The 15,149-nt window shown below is 43.5% G+C and overlaps 3 pseudogenes; 2 read left to right on the forward strand and 1 right to left on the reverse strand.

The window, feature by feature from the left end:
• Nucleotides 1-7,689: 7,689 nt before the first annotated feature.
• Nucleotides 7,690-9,107, reverse strand: LOC101040140 (elongation factor 1-alpha 1 pseudogene; annotated as a pseudogene).
• Nucleotides 9,108-12,813: 3,706 nt separating this feature from the next.
• On the forward strand, nucleotides 12,814-12,946 carry LOC120364520 (U2 spliceosomal RNA; annotated as a pseudogene).
• Nucleotides 12,947-13,539: 593 nt separating this feature from the next.
• On the forward strand, nucleotides 13,540-14,088 carry LOC101039810 (ferritin heavy chain pseudogene; annotated as a pseudogene).
• The last annotated feature ends 1,061 nt before the right edge of the window (nucleotides 14,089-15,149 follow it).

Genomic DNA, 15,149 nt, shown 5'->3' on the forward strand with positions numbered 1-15,149 from the left:
TGGGAGACTGAGGTGGGCAGATCATGAGGTCAGGAATTGGAGATTGGCCTGGCCAACATGGTGAAACACTGTCTCTACTAAAAATACAAAACTTAGCTGGGCATGGTGGCACGTGCTTGTAATCCCAGCTACTTGGGAGGCTGAGGCAGGAGAATCGCTTGGACCTGGGAGGCAGAGGTTGCAGTGAGCCAGGATCGTGCCACCGCACCCCAGTCTGGTGACAGAAGGAGACTCCTTTTCAAAGAAAAAAGGAAATGTCTTCATTCTTTAAATTGATTCATTAAAATCCATTCATTTATGGCCCAGCAGGGCAGTGCTTTGCCTCAGCCATACCTGACTGTTTTAAATTAAAAAAAAAAAAGAAAAAAACAATCAATTACTTTGTGTACCTGCCAAACATGTTTTCACATTTCTTCTTTTGACAAATATTGAAGTCCTTACTAGGTTCTACTTTTGAGAGCCTCTCCTTTGGAATTTGAAAATAGGTAGGTTTAAGTTGAGTCTTGACAGAATTAAGGTGGGTTAATGGGTACACAGCTAATGAATATGGAATGCTTCATATGTGCAGCCATTGTACAAGGGCTTTATGCCAGGGGTTCCCAAACCCTGGGCCACAGAGCTGTACTGTTCTATGGCCTGTTAGGAACCAGGCCGCACAGTGGGAGGTGAGCAGTAGGCAAGTGAGGTAAGCTTCAGCGGTATTTCCAGGGGCCTCCCCATCTCTTGCATCACTGCCTGAGCTCCGCCTCCTCTCCAATCAGCTGCAGCGTTAGGTTAGAGTCTCATAGAAGCACAGACCCTTTTGTGAACTGTGCTTGTGAGGGATCTAGGTTGCACGCTTCTTATGAGAATCTAGTGCCTGATGATTTGTCACTGTCGCCCATCACCTCCAGATGGGACTGTCTAGTTGCAGGAAAACAAGCTCAGGGCACCCATTGATTCTACGTTATGGTGAGTTGGTATAATTATTTTATTATTTATTACAGTGTAATAACAGAAATAAGGAGCACAATAAATGTAATGTACTTGAATCATCCCTCTGTCTTCCCACCGGTTGTATGAAAAATGATCAGCCACAAAACTGGTTCCTGGTGCCAAAAAGGTTGGAGACCACTGCTTTATACGTTGTTTCACTTCATCCTCACAGTGCCCAGGCTAGGTAGGCATCAGTAGTTCCATTTTTTAGACAAGAAAGCAGATTTAGCCATTAACCAGCTTGTTCATGTTTCCAGAACTAGTAAGTGACAGAGCCAGGGTTATACATGAGTCTGCTGAATCCAAACCCCCTATACTTTCCCTGTTCATTTCTCAATCTCCCCCCAAGCAGCTTGTTCTGAGAGGCAGGTAGCATTTGTTGTCCACTTTGAGCAACTGGTTGTGTGATAGAAACTTTCTTCAGCCCTCTTCTGTCTAGTAGTTGTTTTAATTAATCAAAAGTAAAAGTGGCTGGGCACAGTGGCTCAAGCCTGTAATCCCAGCACTTTGGGAGGCTGAGGTAGGTGGATCACGAGGTCAAGAGATCGAGACCATCCTGGTCAACATGGTGAAACTCCGTCTCTACTATAAATACAAAAAATTAGCTGGGCATGGTGGCGAGTGCCTGTAATCCCAGCTACTCAGGAGGCTGAGGCAGGAGAATTGCCTGAACCCAGGAGGCGGAGGTTGCCGTGAGCCGAGATCGCGTCATTGCACTCCAGCCTGGGTAACAAGAGCAAAACTCCGTCCCAAAAAAAAAAAAAAAAAGTAAAAGTGGGTTTTGTGTGCCCTTGTCATACACACTTAGTGGGGATGATAGGTTTGTTAATTTACTTGACTATAGTAACCATTTTGCCATAAGTATATTAAAACATGTTATATACAATTTTTTAAAAAGTGAAAGTAGGGAAATCATGAAAATTATCCATCCCTACCTTTTGATTTTAATTTAAGACATTTTATGTATTCATTGGCCAGTATTTTGATATGGGACCTAAGTCTTATCTTTGAGTTCACTGCTGGAGTAGCTTATCTTCCCTGCATAAGGTAGACACATAATGCATCTTCTGTAATGTAAAGTTTGTTTCTTTTTTTTTTTTTTTTTTTCTTTAGAGCAAAGGAAAACTCACCCTAGTAAGGCAATTTGAATACAGATTCTCAGTTTTACAGCTTTTCCCATTCTTTTAAGGTTGCTCATGCACACTTAATTTGCTTGCAGTTTTTAGGCTTTATCAAGTACTTCCAAAGCATTTCAATTTGTTTTCATAGACTCAATAACTTTTTGCATTTATTATTTTATTTTATATTTTGAGATGGAGTCTCACTCTTATTGCTGAAGCCAGAGTGCAGTGGTACAAAATTGGCTCACTGCAACCTCCGCCTTCCAAATTAAGTAATTCTGCTGCCTCACCCTCCCAAGTAGCTGGGACTACAGGCATGCACCACCACACCCGGCTGATTTTGTGTTTTTAGTAGAGATGGAATTTCACCATGTTGGTCAGGCTGGTCTTGAACTCCCAACTTGATGTGATCCACCCGCCTTGGCCTCCCAAAGTGTTGGGATTACAAGTGTGAGTCATCAGGCCTGGCTCTTTTTGCATTGATTTTATTGGTTTATATGATGTTCAGTTAACACTGCAGTTGAAACTGCAAATACTATGGTCATATACAGTTCAGCAAGCACAGTGGGTTCTTATTAAAGATACAATTCAGCTCATAGGAATAGAAACGCTTGGCATTTCATGAGCATCAAGTTATTATAGTAAGACCTGTTTGGAATTGAGACAGTCATTTAATCCAGTCAGTTGGTTAAGCTGACATATATAAGAGAGCATTCACTGTACCAGTTGAGTATCTCTTACCTGAAATGCTTGGGACCAGAAGTGTTTTAGATTTCAGATTTTTTGGATTTTGGCATATTTGTAGATACATAATGAGATATCTTGGGGTGACACCCAAGTCTAAACACAAAATTCATTTATGTTTCATATACCCTTTATACACCTAGGCTATAGGTAGTTTTATTTTTCCCTCTGGTACACTGAATAAACTGTTTTGCACTTGCATTTTAGCACGCACCCATCACACAAAGTGAGAATTGGGGCTCTAATGAGATGAATAATTGATGTATATTCTCCTGGGGCAGTAGCATCCATACTCGTAGAAATCTGGATGCTTGGTGGCTCACGCCTGTAATCCCAGCACTTTGGGAGGCCAAGGCAGGTGGATCACCTGAAGTCAGGAGTTTGAGACCAGCCTGACCAACATGGAGAAACCCCATCTCTACTAAAAATACAAAATTAGCCGGACATGGTGGCGCATACCTGTAATCCTAGTTACTCGGGAGGCTGCGGCAGGAGAATCGCTTGAACCCGGGAGGCAGAGGTTGCAGTGAGCCGAGATTGTGCCATTGCACTCCAGCCTGGGCAACAGAGTGAAACTCTGTCTCAAAAAAAAAAAAAAATCTGGATGCTTCCCTGTCTGGTTTTTTAGCGCTAAGTGAAGTCTGAGAATTTTTATTTCTGTTCTTTTTTTAGACAAAGTGTCATTCTTGTTGCCCAGGCTGGAGTGCAATAGTGTGATCTTGTCTCACCACAGCCTCCACCTTCCAGGTTCAAGCGATTCGCCTGCCTCAGCCTCCTGAGTTGCTGGGATTACAGGCATGTACCACCATGCCTGGCTGATTTTGTATTTTTAGTAGAGACAGTGTTTCTCCATGTTGGTCAAGCTGGTCTTGAACTCCAGACTTCAGGTAGTCTGCCTGCCTCCACCTCCCAAAGTGTTGAGATTACAGATGTGAGCCACCACCATGTTGGTGGTAGCTGTTTTTTTTTTTTTTTTTTTTTTTTTTTTTTTTTTTTTTTTTTTTTGAGATGGAGTTTCGCTCTTGTTACCCAGGCTGGAGTGCAATGGCACGATCTCGGCTCACCGCAACCTCCGCCTCCTGGGTTCAAGCAATTCTCCTGCCTCAGCCTTCTGAGTAGCTGGGATTACAGGCATGCACCACTATGCCCAGCTAATTTTTTGTATTTTTAGTAGAGACGGGGTTTCACCACGTTGACCAGGATGGTCTCGATCTCTCGACCTCGTGATCCACCCGCCTCGGCCTCCCAAAGTGCTGGGATTACAGGCTTGAGCCACCGCGCCCGGCCTTTTTTTTTTTTTTTTTTTTTTTTTAATCTCACTCTGTGTCTCAGACTGGAGTGCAGTGGTGTGATCTCGGCTCACTGTAATCTTCACCTTCCAGGTTCAAACAGTTCTCATCCCTCAGCCTTCTGGGTAGCTGGGACTACAAGTGCACACCACCATACCCAGGTAATTTTTATTTTTTTTATTTTTTATTTTAGTAGAGACAGGGTTTTACCATGTTGGCCAGGCTGGTCTTGAACTCCTGGCCTCAGGTAATCTGCTCACCTCTGCCTCCCAAAGTGTTGGGATTACAGGGATGAGCCACTGTGCCCTGCCTTCTTTTTTATCTTTAGACAAGCATGCCAGGTGATTGGGGTGCTGGAAGGCTTTTGACTACATTTTTTTAAGAGAAATTCATCCGAGAGAGTTGACATAGTTGTTGACTTACACGCCTGACCCGAATCTTGTGCTTAGTGACTGTGCAGTGTGACTGCAGCCTCACGAGGAGGCATCTTTTCATTGTTGCTGTTTCTCCTCCATGTTCTTGTCCCTTAGAAGAATGGCAGGAAGAATGCTACTGCCCCAGGAAAGAAAGCAGGGGAGGAAAAGTCTCTGGCTCCTGTGTTTGCTGAGAAGTTAATATCACCAAGCAGGAGGGGAGCCAAGCTCAAGGACCATGAGAGCCACCAGGAGAATGAAGACAGGAACAGTGAGTTGGACCAGGATGAGGACTTCCCCAGGAGGTTCTTGGCGAGTGTGAGTTAGAGACAAGCTGCTGTGTGTGCCCTTCTACAGCATTTGGGGAGAGGTTCTGTTAAAAATCCATCCCTCTGAAAACTGCCTTGGCAATCCCTGACTGATTCTTCCGGATGGGCTTCTTGGTTGGGGAGTCTCAGTGGATGTTTGACGTTTGCTGTCTACCTGACCCAAGTCAGAGGTTTTCTTTCTCCTTCTTTTCTTTTGTCTTTTTGAGACAGAGTCTTCCTCTGGCAGCCAGGCTGGAGTACAGTGGCATGGTGCTCCGCCTCCCAGGTTCAGGTGATTCTCCTACTTCAGCCTCTTAAGTACCTGGGATTACAGGCACATGCCACCACATCAGCTAATTTTTGTGTTTTCAGTAGAGACAGGGTTTCGCCATGTTGGCCAAGCCTTGAACTCCTGACCTGAAGTGATCCATCTGCCTTGGCTTCCCAAGGTGCTGGGATTACAGGCATGAGCCACTGTGCCTGGCCCAGAAGTTTTCTCTTTGAATACTATACATTGATGAGTTATATCTTAGTGCTTATGAGTCACACAGATGTCATCTCAGATTTAATTTTCAGTGATTTTTTTCTGTCTTGATGGAGTCTATGTAACATTTAAAATACAATTGCTATCAAAGAGTAATTCTTACTGTAGTTATTAAAATGCAAGAACAATACATTTAAAATTATTTCATAATAAAGTTAAAATGAGACTGGGCATCGTGGCTCATACCTGTAATCCCAGCACTTTGGGAGGCCAGGAGTTCAAGACTAGCCTAGGCAACGTGGAGAGACCTGATCTCTACAAGAAATTAAAAAATTAGCCGGGTGTGTTGGCACACACCTATAATCCCAGCTACTTGGTAGGCCGAGGTGGGAGGATGGATGGAGCCAGGAGATGAAGGCCACGGTGAGCCATGATCTCACCACTGTACTCTAGCCTGTGCAACATAAATGAGACCCTATCTCAAAATAAAAAGTTAAAGTGACTGATTTTTTTTCTTAGATTTTTGTATACAGCCAGATATAAAAGAACAATTGTTCTCTGAAAGGATAATTTATCATTCTTAACTAGTCTGCGTAATACTTAATTAATTACTGTTAATTAGATGGCTTCCCTTGTGATTCTAGGGTGCTAAAAATAAAGCTGGGACCAAAGGTAGGAAAGACCTTCCCATGAGGGCTGAAGATGATGAACAGGATGATGACAGTGGCTGTGACAAAGGCAGTGAGGAGGAAGAGGAGGAAGGTCGCATGACCTGGATCAGCACTGTTAAGCAGTGTGGCTAGCATCAGGGAATGCTAGTTGTAAGTGAAGCCCATCAGAAGGGGCTGTTGTGTTTCCTGTATGAATTTAAATAACTTTCTTACTAATTTATAAATTCTTTTTTTTTTTTTTGAGATGGAGTTTCGCTCTTGTTACCCAGGCTGGAGTGCAATGGCGCGATCTCGGCTCACCGCAACCTCCGCCTCCTGGGCTCAGGCAATTCTCCTGCCTCAGCCTCCTAAGTAGCTGGGATTACAGGCACGCGCCACCACGCCCAGCTAGTTTTTTGTATTTTTAGTAGAGCCAGGGTTTCACCATGTTGACCAGGATGGTTTCGATCTCTTGACCTCGTGATCCACCCACCTCAGCCTCCCAAAGTGCTGGGATTACAGGCTTGAGCCACCACACCCGGCCTAATTTATAAATTCTTTTAAAAGTACCCTGACCAGACTCAACTCATGAGTCTTGTGACAATTAAGTGTAGCTTTGGAATGATGTTTGTGGGTAGTATAAAAGTTTCCAGAAAGCAGATGATTGCAAATGCAGTGTTCTGGCTTTCACCCACAGAACCTATCAGAGAAACACCTGATAAACGAAGGAAGGAAATGGCCAATCAGAAAGATTCCCCTGGAACCAAAAACCAGAAATTAGAAGGTGACTTATTGGCCGTGGTTTAAAGAACAGGAGATGCATGGAGAATGTCATGTTGTCAAAAACTTAGTCTCTGTTAGCCCAGACGAGCAACAGTGAGATTTTCTACAGAAGCTTGGTGTTATAATAGGCCACAATCCTTAATGGATTTTCTTCTGGTACTACTTTTTCTGAACTGAGTTTTTTTGTTTTTTTTTTTAAACATTTTTGTGCAGCAGCTGAATCACTTGTAGCTTTTAAACTGTTTGTTGGAAACCTGAATTTCAACAAAACTACTGCTGAACTACAAGCTGGTCTTGGTGAATTTTTTGCTAAAAATGATTTTGAAGTTGTTGGTGTCAGAATTGCCTTGTCCAGGTAAATACCAATAAATGAAGAAGGTTTTTAAGAGCTTTTCAGCCCCTCGCTTGATGTTCCTGGAGAATTGAGGAGTTCCAGTAGCTTTATGCTACTTCATCTTGGCTCATAGGCTGCTGTCTTCTCCGGTCCTTTTGTTGCTTGCTCTTCACCCTTTGGTGGGATTTTACCTCAGTCACTTGTAGTTCAAAATGAATGTTTAAAATCCCTCAATGGCTCATGCTTGGTAAATCTGTTATATTTAACTTCGCTACCTATTTTCTCAGCCAAAAAACACTTTTTTTTTTCTCATTAAACTTTTTTAATGGGTCTCAAAATTCTGAGACAAATTTTTGGTCAAGTTGTTTCCATTAAAAAGTACTGATTTTAAAAACTAATAACTTAAAACTGTCACAAGCAAAAAAGAAAACCAAAGTGGTCCACAAAACATTCTCCTTTCCTTCTGAAGGTTTTACGATGCACTGTTATCATTAACCAGTCTTTTACTACTAAACTTAAATGGCCAATTGAAACAAACAGTTCTGAGACTGTTCTTCCTCCACCACTGATTAAGACTGAGGTGGCAGGTATTAGGGATAATATTCATTTAGCCTTCCGAGCTTTCTGGGCAGACTTGGTGACCTTGCCAGCTCCAGCAGCCTTCTTGTCCACTGCTTTGATGACACCCATGGCAACTGTCTGTCTCATATCACGAGCAGCAAAGCGACTGAGAGGTGGATAGTCTGAGAAGCTCTCAACACACATGGGCGTGCCAGGAACCATATCAGCAATGGCAGCATCACCAGACTTCAAGAATTTAGGGCCATCTTCCAGCTTTTTACCAGAACGGCGATCAATCTTTTCCTTCAGCTCAGCAAACTTGCAGGCAATGTGAGCTGTGTGGCAATCCAGTACAGGGGCATAGCCAGCACTGATTTGGCCTGGATGGTTCAGGATAATCACCTGAGCAGAAGCCAGCTGCTTCCATTGGTGGGTCGTTCTTGCTGTCACCAGCAACGTTGCCATGACGAACATCCTTAACGGACACATTCTTGACATTGAAGCCCACATTGTCCCCAGGAAGAGCTTCACTCAAAACTTCATGGTGCATTTCAACAGATTTCACTTCAGTTGTAACGTTGACTGGAGCAAAGGTGACCACCATACCAGGTTTGAGAACACCAGTCTCCACTGGGCCAACAGGAACAGTAACAATACCGCCAATTTTATAGACATACTGGAGAGGCAGGCACAAGGGCTTATCAGTTGGACGAGTTGGTGGTAGGATGCAGTCCAGAGCCTCAAGCAGCGTGGTCCCACTGGCATTGCCATCCTTACGGGTGACTTTCCAACCCTTGAACCAAGGCATGTTAGCACTTGGCTCCAGCATGTTGTCACCATTCCAACCAGAAATTGGCACAAATGCTACTGTGTCGGGGTTGTAGCCAGTTTTCTTAATGTAAGTGCTGACTTCCTTAACGATTTCCTCATATCTCTTCTGGCTGTAGGGTGGCTCAGTGGAATCCATTTTGTTAACACCAACAATAAGTTGTTTCACACCTAGTGTGTAAGCCAGGAGGGCATGCTCTTGGGTCTGCCCGTTCTTGGAGATACCAGCTTCAAATTCACCAACACCAGCAGCGACAATCAGGACAGCACAGTCAGCCTGAGATGTACCTGTGATCATGTTTTTGATGAAGTCTCTGTGTCCTGGGGCATCAATGATAGTCACGTAGTACTTGCTGGTCTCGAGTTTCCACAAGAAGATATCAATGGTGATACCTTGTTCACGCTTGGCTTTCAGTTTATCCAAGACCCAGGCATACTTGAAGGAGCCCTTTCCCATCTCAGCAGCCTCCTTTTCAAATTTTTCAGTGGTTCTTTTGTCGATGCCACCACAATTTGTAGATTAGATGGCCAGTAGTGGTGGACTTGCCGGAATCTACGTGTCCAATGACGACAATGTTGATATGAGTCTTTTCCTTTCCCATTTTGGCTTTTAGGGGTAGTTTTCATGACACTTATGTTCTGGCGGCAAACCCGTTGTGAAAAAAGCTCTCAGGCAAAATATTAAAATAATCCCAAGATCTTCCAAGTCTTAGAGACAGGGTCTCGTTGTTTTACCCAGGCAGGTCTCAAACTCCTGGGATCAAGTGATCCTTCTACCTCAGCCTCCCAAAGTGCTGGGATTAGAGGTGTGAGCCACTGTGCCCTTCCTGTTTTTTTAAAAATTCAAAAAATTATTATTATTACTATTGAGACAGTTTCACTCTATCACCCAGGCTAGAGTGCAGTAGTGTGGTCTCAGCTTACTGCAGCCTCTGCCTTCCAGGTTCAAGCAATTCTGCCTCAGCCTCCTAAGTAGCTAGGATTACAGGCGCCCGCCACCATGGCTGACTAATTTTTATATTTTTAGTAGAGACAGGGTTTAGCCATGTTGGCCAGGCTGGTCCTGAACTCCTAGTCTCAAGTGATAACGCTTGCCTCAGTCTCCAGAGTGCTGGGATTGCAGGTATGAGCCACTGCACCTGGCCAAAAATAAATAAATAAAATTTTTTTTTTTTGAAACAGGGTCTCAGTCCGTTGCCAGACTGGAGTGCGGTAGTGTTATCATGGCTCACTGCAACTTCTGCCTCCCACCTCAGCCTTCTGAGTAGCTGGGACTACAGGCACACATCACCACACCTTTTTTGTACACATAGGGTTTTGCCATGTTGCCCAGGCTGATCTTCAACTCCTGAGCTCAAGCAGTCCCCCCACCTCAGCCTCCCAAAGTGCTGGGATGACAGGTATGAACCACTACACCCAAGCAAAATTTGAGAATTCAAGCCATACTTTCTATAGCTTTTGGTTAAATTTTGTCAGCTGTTAAGCTGAAAACTAATAGAGATGTCAGTAGGCAAACTCTGCACTGAGTCTCAGTCCTTGCTCTAGAACGAGGTCTCTTGACTTCAGCGCTATTGACATTCTGGGCTAGACAATTTTTGTTTGTTTGTTTTTTGAGACAGGATCTGGCTTTGTCACCTAGGCTGGAGTGCAGTGATGCAATCTTGGCTCACTGCAACCTCTGACCCCCCAGCTCAAGCCATCTTCCCACGTCAGCCTCTCGAGTAGCTGGGACCACAGACATGTACCACTATGCCCAGCTAATTTTTTTTTTTTTTAATTTTCTGTGGAAACAGGGTTTCACCATGTTGACCAGGCTGGTCTCCAACTCCTGAGCTCAGGCAATCTGCCCGCCTTGGCCTCCCACAGTGGTGGGATTGCAGACATGAGCCACCACAACGGGTCTGGGCTGGGCAATTCTACGTTGTGGTGGCTGTCCAGTTCATCGTGTTTAGCAGCCTCCCTGAATTCTACCCATTAGATACTAGATACTCCCCCATTTGTAACAGCCAAAAATGTCTCTAGACATTGTCAAACTTGCCTCCCCGCTACCCCCCCGGGGTGAGAACTAATTCTCCATAGTTACTTCACAGTACTGACTCCCAGTTTGTAGAGCCTTGGTTTTAAATTGTAAATTAGGCAGCTGCTTGTGACTTAGTGCTAATTTCTATTCCAGCAGCTAGTGTGATTAGCTAACCAGAGGCATACGCTCTTCATCTTACCTGTGTATGCTTTTTCCTTCACCCTTTTTTTCTACATCTCTGCAGGAGATTTGGTTATGTGAATTTTAAATCTGTTGATGATCAGGAAAAAGCCCTGGAACTTAGTGATACAGAAGTCCTTGGGTATGAAATTAAATTTAAGAAACCAAAGGGAAAGAAAACAAAGGTATGCAAACAAGGCAATTTGTTCAAAGGTATCGATGTATCTAGAAGATTCTGGGTCAGGCAGAAATATCACATTCTTTCTAATTTGGTGCAAGTAATCCTCAGTTTCTGACGGGCCACCTGCCTCCGTTGCACCCTGCCCTCTCTCCTGTGCTCGTGCTGCACGGCTCACCTTTCTCTGTCATAACATTCTTTCCAGGACTCAGTCCCTGGCTACTTGAAACCCATCCATCCGGTCCCAGCTTAAATATCACTTCCTCGGATCAGAAAACTCTTTCCTTACCCCCACACTAGGGTAAGTTTTCTCTACTAGACATCCTCATTGCCCCTTTTACTTCTCCGTCCTGGCACTCATCAAGGTGTATAATTATGTGACTATTCATTTACCCATCTTTTCTCCAACAAAAACACATTCCTGAGAGCAGAGGCCAAGTCCATGTTTTCACAGCAAGCATGTAGCACAGGCCCTAGCCTAGAGTATGTATTCAAATATTTGTTAAATGAACGAAGATGTATTGTTTCCACTTTGCAACTCTTTGAGGGATGTTTTTTCTATCTTAGGGGATTTTTGATGCTTACTAAATCTGAACTCACCAGAATATTCTTTTGTTTTTATGTAGATCCAAATGCCAAAACACTTTTGATCAAGAACGTGCCTGACAGAGTCACTCAACATGAATTAAAAGAAGTGTTTCAGGATGCTTTTCAAATCAGATTAGTGAGCAAGGATGGGATGAGTAAAAGGTATGTTTTGTACCTTGTACTGAATAAGAATGTAAGTCTACTGGATACAAACGTAATGGAATTTCCTTACATTCTCTCAAATCTCTATGTCTGCTTTTAGAGAAGGGAAGAGTAGTTACCCAGATTTCTGCCAGGAAGCATAAAAAATCGAAGAAGACATCATAAAGGGACAGCCAAAACTTCTAGAAAACTGTAGTGGTGCTATAGAGATACAGAGACTTACTCTGCTACCAAGTACAGGATTGAAGATTAGAACTTATTCATAGATTATGTACATTTATTCTTCTCTTTCCAGGGCTGACTCCACTAGAATAACGTACTAGGTAACTTGCTTGGACAGGTGCCAAAATAGAACATGGAATTGTTAGGTTTATGTTGTAACCAATTAGTGAAACACTGTCCTTAGGTATTCTAGGCTTTGGTAGAGTAAGAGAGTGAATATGGTGAAATTAGAGGGGGTGGAGTATAATACATTTTGAAGGGATTGTCATTGAGGTGAAAATTGAATATTGTTTTCTTTTTTTCCTTTTTTGAGATGGAGTTTCATTATTGTTGCCTAGGCTAGAGTGTAGTGGTGAGGGTCTCAGCTCACTGCAGCCTCCACCTCCCATGTTCAAAAGATTCTCGTGCCTCAGCATCCCAAGTAGCTGGGGTTACAGGTACCTGCTACCACACCGCCTAATTTTTTTTTTTTTGTATTTTTAATAGAGACAGGGTTTCACCGTTTTGGCCAGGCTGGTCTTGAACTCCTGACCTCAGGTGATCCGCCCGCCTCGGCCTCCCAAAGTGCTGGGATTACAGGCGTGAGCCATTGCGTCCAGCCTGAATATTGGTTTTATAGATACATTTGAGCTAAATGTGTTGGTGTAGGTGAACTCTAAAATAATCTGTAGCAGTGTGTTCTGATGAACCTAATCTCTAGAAACGATACTACAGATCTAACAAGCCTAAGATAGAACTATATATATTGACCTGGAAAGCTATGATAAATATAGGAAAACAAATCTCAAAGAATAAATTTCAAATTGTTAGCAGTGTTTACCAGGAGGAGATTTGGGAACACTCTGCTTGTTGTCTCTGGAAAACAAGCAAACAAATTTCTGCCAAAAGCTATATAATTTATCAAGGTTTAATTAGGTTTTAATTAAATATTTTTATATCTTTATAGTCATTTCTGTACATGGAGAATTATTCTATCACTTCTCAGCCTTTTGGCCAAGGTCAATTGTAGTATCTGTTCTTCAATTTAATATCTGGTATGTCCTAAATTAAAAACAAAGAAAAGGAATTATTGTAAAGGGGAGATAAGAGAAGCCAGAGAATCCAATGGCCATGTGAAATAAAGCATAGTACCTATGTCTGAAAAGAGTGTGGTGCATTATCTTTAAGAATCTGACTCAGGCCGGACTTGGTGGCGCACTCCTATAATCCTGGCACTTTGGGATGCTGAGGCAGGCAGATCACCTGAGGTCAGGAGTTCGAAACCAGCCTGGCCAACATGGTGAAACCCTGTCTCTACTAAAAATACAGAAAATTAGCTGGGCATGGTGGTGGGCACCTGCAGTCCCAGCTACTCAGGAGGTCAAGGCAGGAGAATCGTTTGAACCCAGGAGTTGTAGGTTGTAGTGAGCCGAGATTGCACCGTTGCACTTCAGCCTGGGCAACAAGAGCGAAACTCTGTGTCAAAAAAAAAAAAGAGAGAGAGAGAGAGACATTCTTTGCCAGGAGTCGCCGCAGTTTCTTGCTTCAACAGTGCTTGGATGGAACCCAGCGCTCGTCCCCCACCCTGGCCAGCCACCCATAGCCAGCCCTCTGTCACCTCCACACTGTGCCCTTGGACCACCTGAAGGCCCCCGCTGCCACTCCAGCGCCATGCAGCCACTGCTGCTGCTGCCACCACCACCTCTCCTTTCCCGCCACCATGATGACCGCATCTGCCTTGCAGGTGCGCCAGAACTATCCCCAGGACTCAGAGGACACCATCAACTGCCAGATAACCTGGAGCTCTGTGCCTCCTATGTCTACCTGTCCATGTCTTACTACTTTGACCGTGATGATGTGGCTTTGAAGAACTTTGCCAAATACTCTTCACCAGTCTCATGAGGAGAGGCAACATGCCGAGAAACTGATGAAGCTGCAGAACCAGTGAGGTGGCCAAATCTTCCTTCAGGATATCAGGAAACCAGACAATGATGACTGGGAGAGTGGGCTGAATGCGATGGAGTGTGCATTACATTTGGAAAAAAATATGACTCAGTCACTACTGGAACTGCACAAACTGGCCACTGACAAAAATGACCCCCATTTGTGTGACTTCATTGAGAGACATTACCTGAATGAGCAGATGACATCCATCAAACAATTGGGTGACCATGTGACCAACTTGGGCAAGATGGGAGCACCCCAGTCTGACTTGGCAGAATATCTCTTTGACAAGCACACCTTGGGAGACAGTGATAATGAAAGCTAAGCCTTAGGCTGATTTCCCCGTAGCCATGGGGTAACTTCCCTGGTCACCACGGCAGTACATGCATGTTGGGGTTTCCTTTACCTTTTCTATAAGTTGTACCAAAACATCCACTTAAGTTCTTTGTACCATTCCTTCAAATAAAGAAATTTGGTACCCCCCCAAAAAAGAAAAATAATTTTCTTTTAAACATAAGAAAACTACTCATCCTCACTCATAGTAAGAGGATTGCAAATGAAATCTACACTGAGATACAACGTTTTACCTATCAGGTAGTCACAGATCAAAAGGTTTATTAACACAGTGGAAAAGAGGGTGAAAAACCTGGCATGCTCGCTGGGCGCAGTGGCTCATGCCTGTAATCCCCGTACTTTGGGAGGCTGAGGTGGGTAGATCACCTGAGGTCGAGAGTTCAAGACCAGCCTGACCAACATGGAGAAACCCCGTTTCTACTAAAAATACAAAAATTAGCTGGGCATGGTGGCGCATGCCTGTAATCCCAGCTACTCGGGAGGCTGAGGCAGAAGGATCGCTTGAACCCAGGAGGCAGAGCTTGCAGTGAGCCGAGATTGCGCTGTTGCACTCCAGCCTGAGCAACAAGAGCAAAACTCAGTCTTAAAAAAAAAAAAAAAAAAGTGGCATGCTCATACTTTGTTATTGGAAGTGAAATTGAAGAAATTTCTATGGAGATTAGGTACTTAGCTCTATCTGTTAAAGTTATAGTTCCAAATACCATTTTATCTTGCTCCTCCTAAGAATTTATCCTATCATCTCAGACAAGTGTGAAATAATGTATTGCAAAGTTGTTTGATGCAAAATTAGAATTAATCTGAATATCAAGCAACAAGTGGTTAAAATTGTCTGGCAGATCCATAAGATATTATTCTATATAGCTTTAAAAAGGAGTGAAATCACATTTTGTGTAGTGATGGGAAATAATCTCCAGTGTACATTATTAAGTGAAAAAAGACAGTATAGAACCGTGTGTATAGTATTCTGCCTTTTATGTAAAAATGTAATGGAGAACACACTGTACACACAAATTTACTCAACATGGATCAAAG

Source organism: Saimiri boliviensis, chromosome 5 (genome assembly GCF_048565385.1).
Source record: "Saimiri boliviensis isolate mSaiBol1 chromosome 5, mSaiBol1.pri, whole genome shotgun sequence".
In the NCBI taxonomy this organism is placed as follows: domain Eukaryota; kingdom Metazoa; phylum Chordata; class Mammalia; order Primates; family Cebidae; genus Saimiri; species Saimiri boliviensis.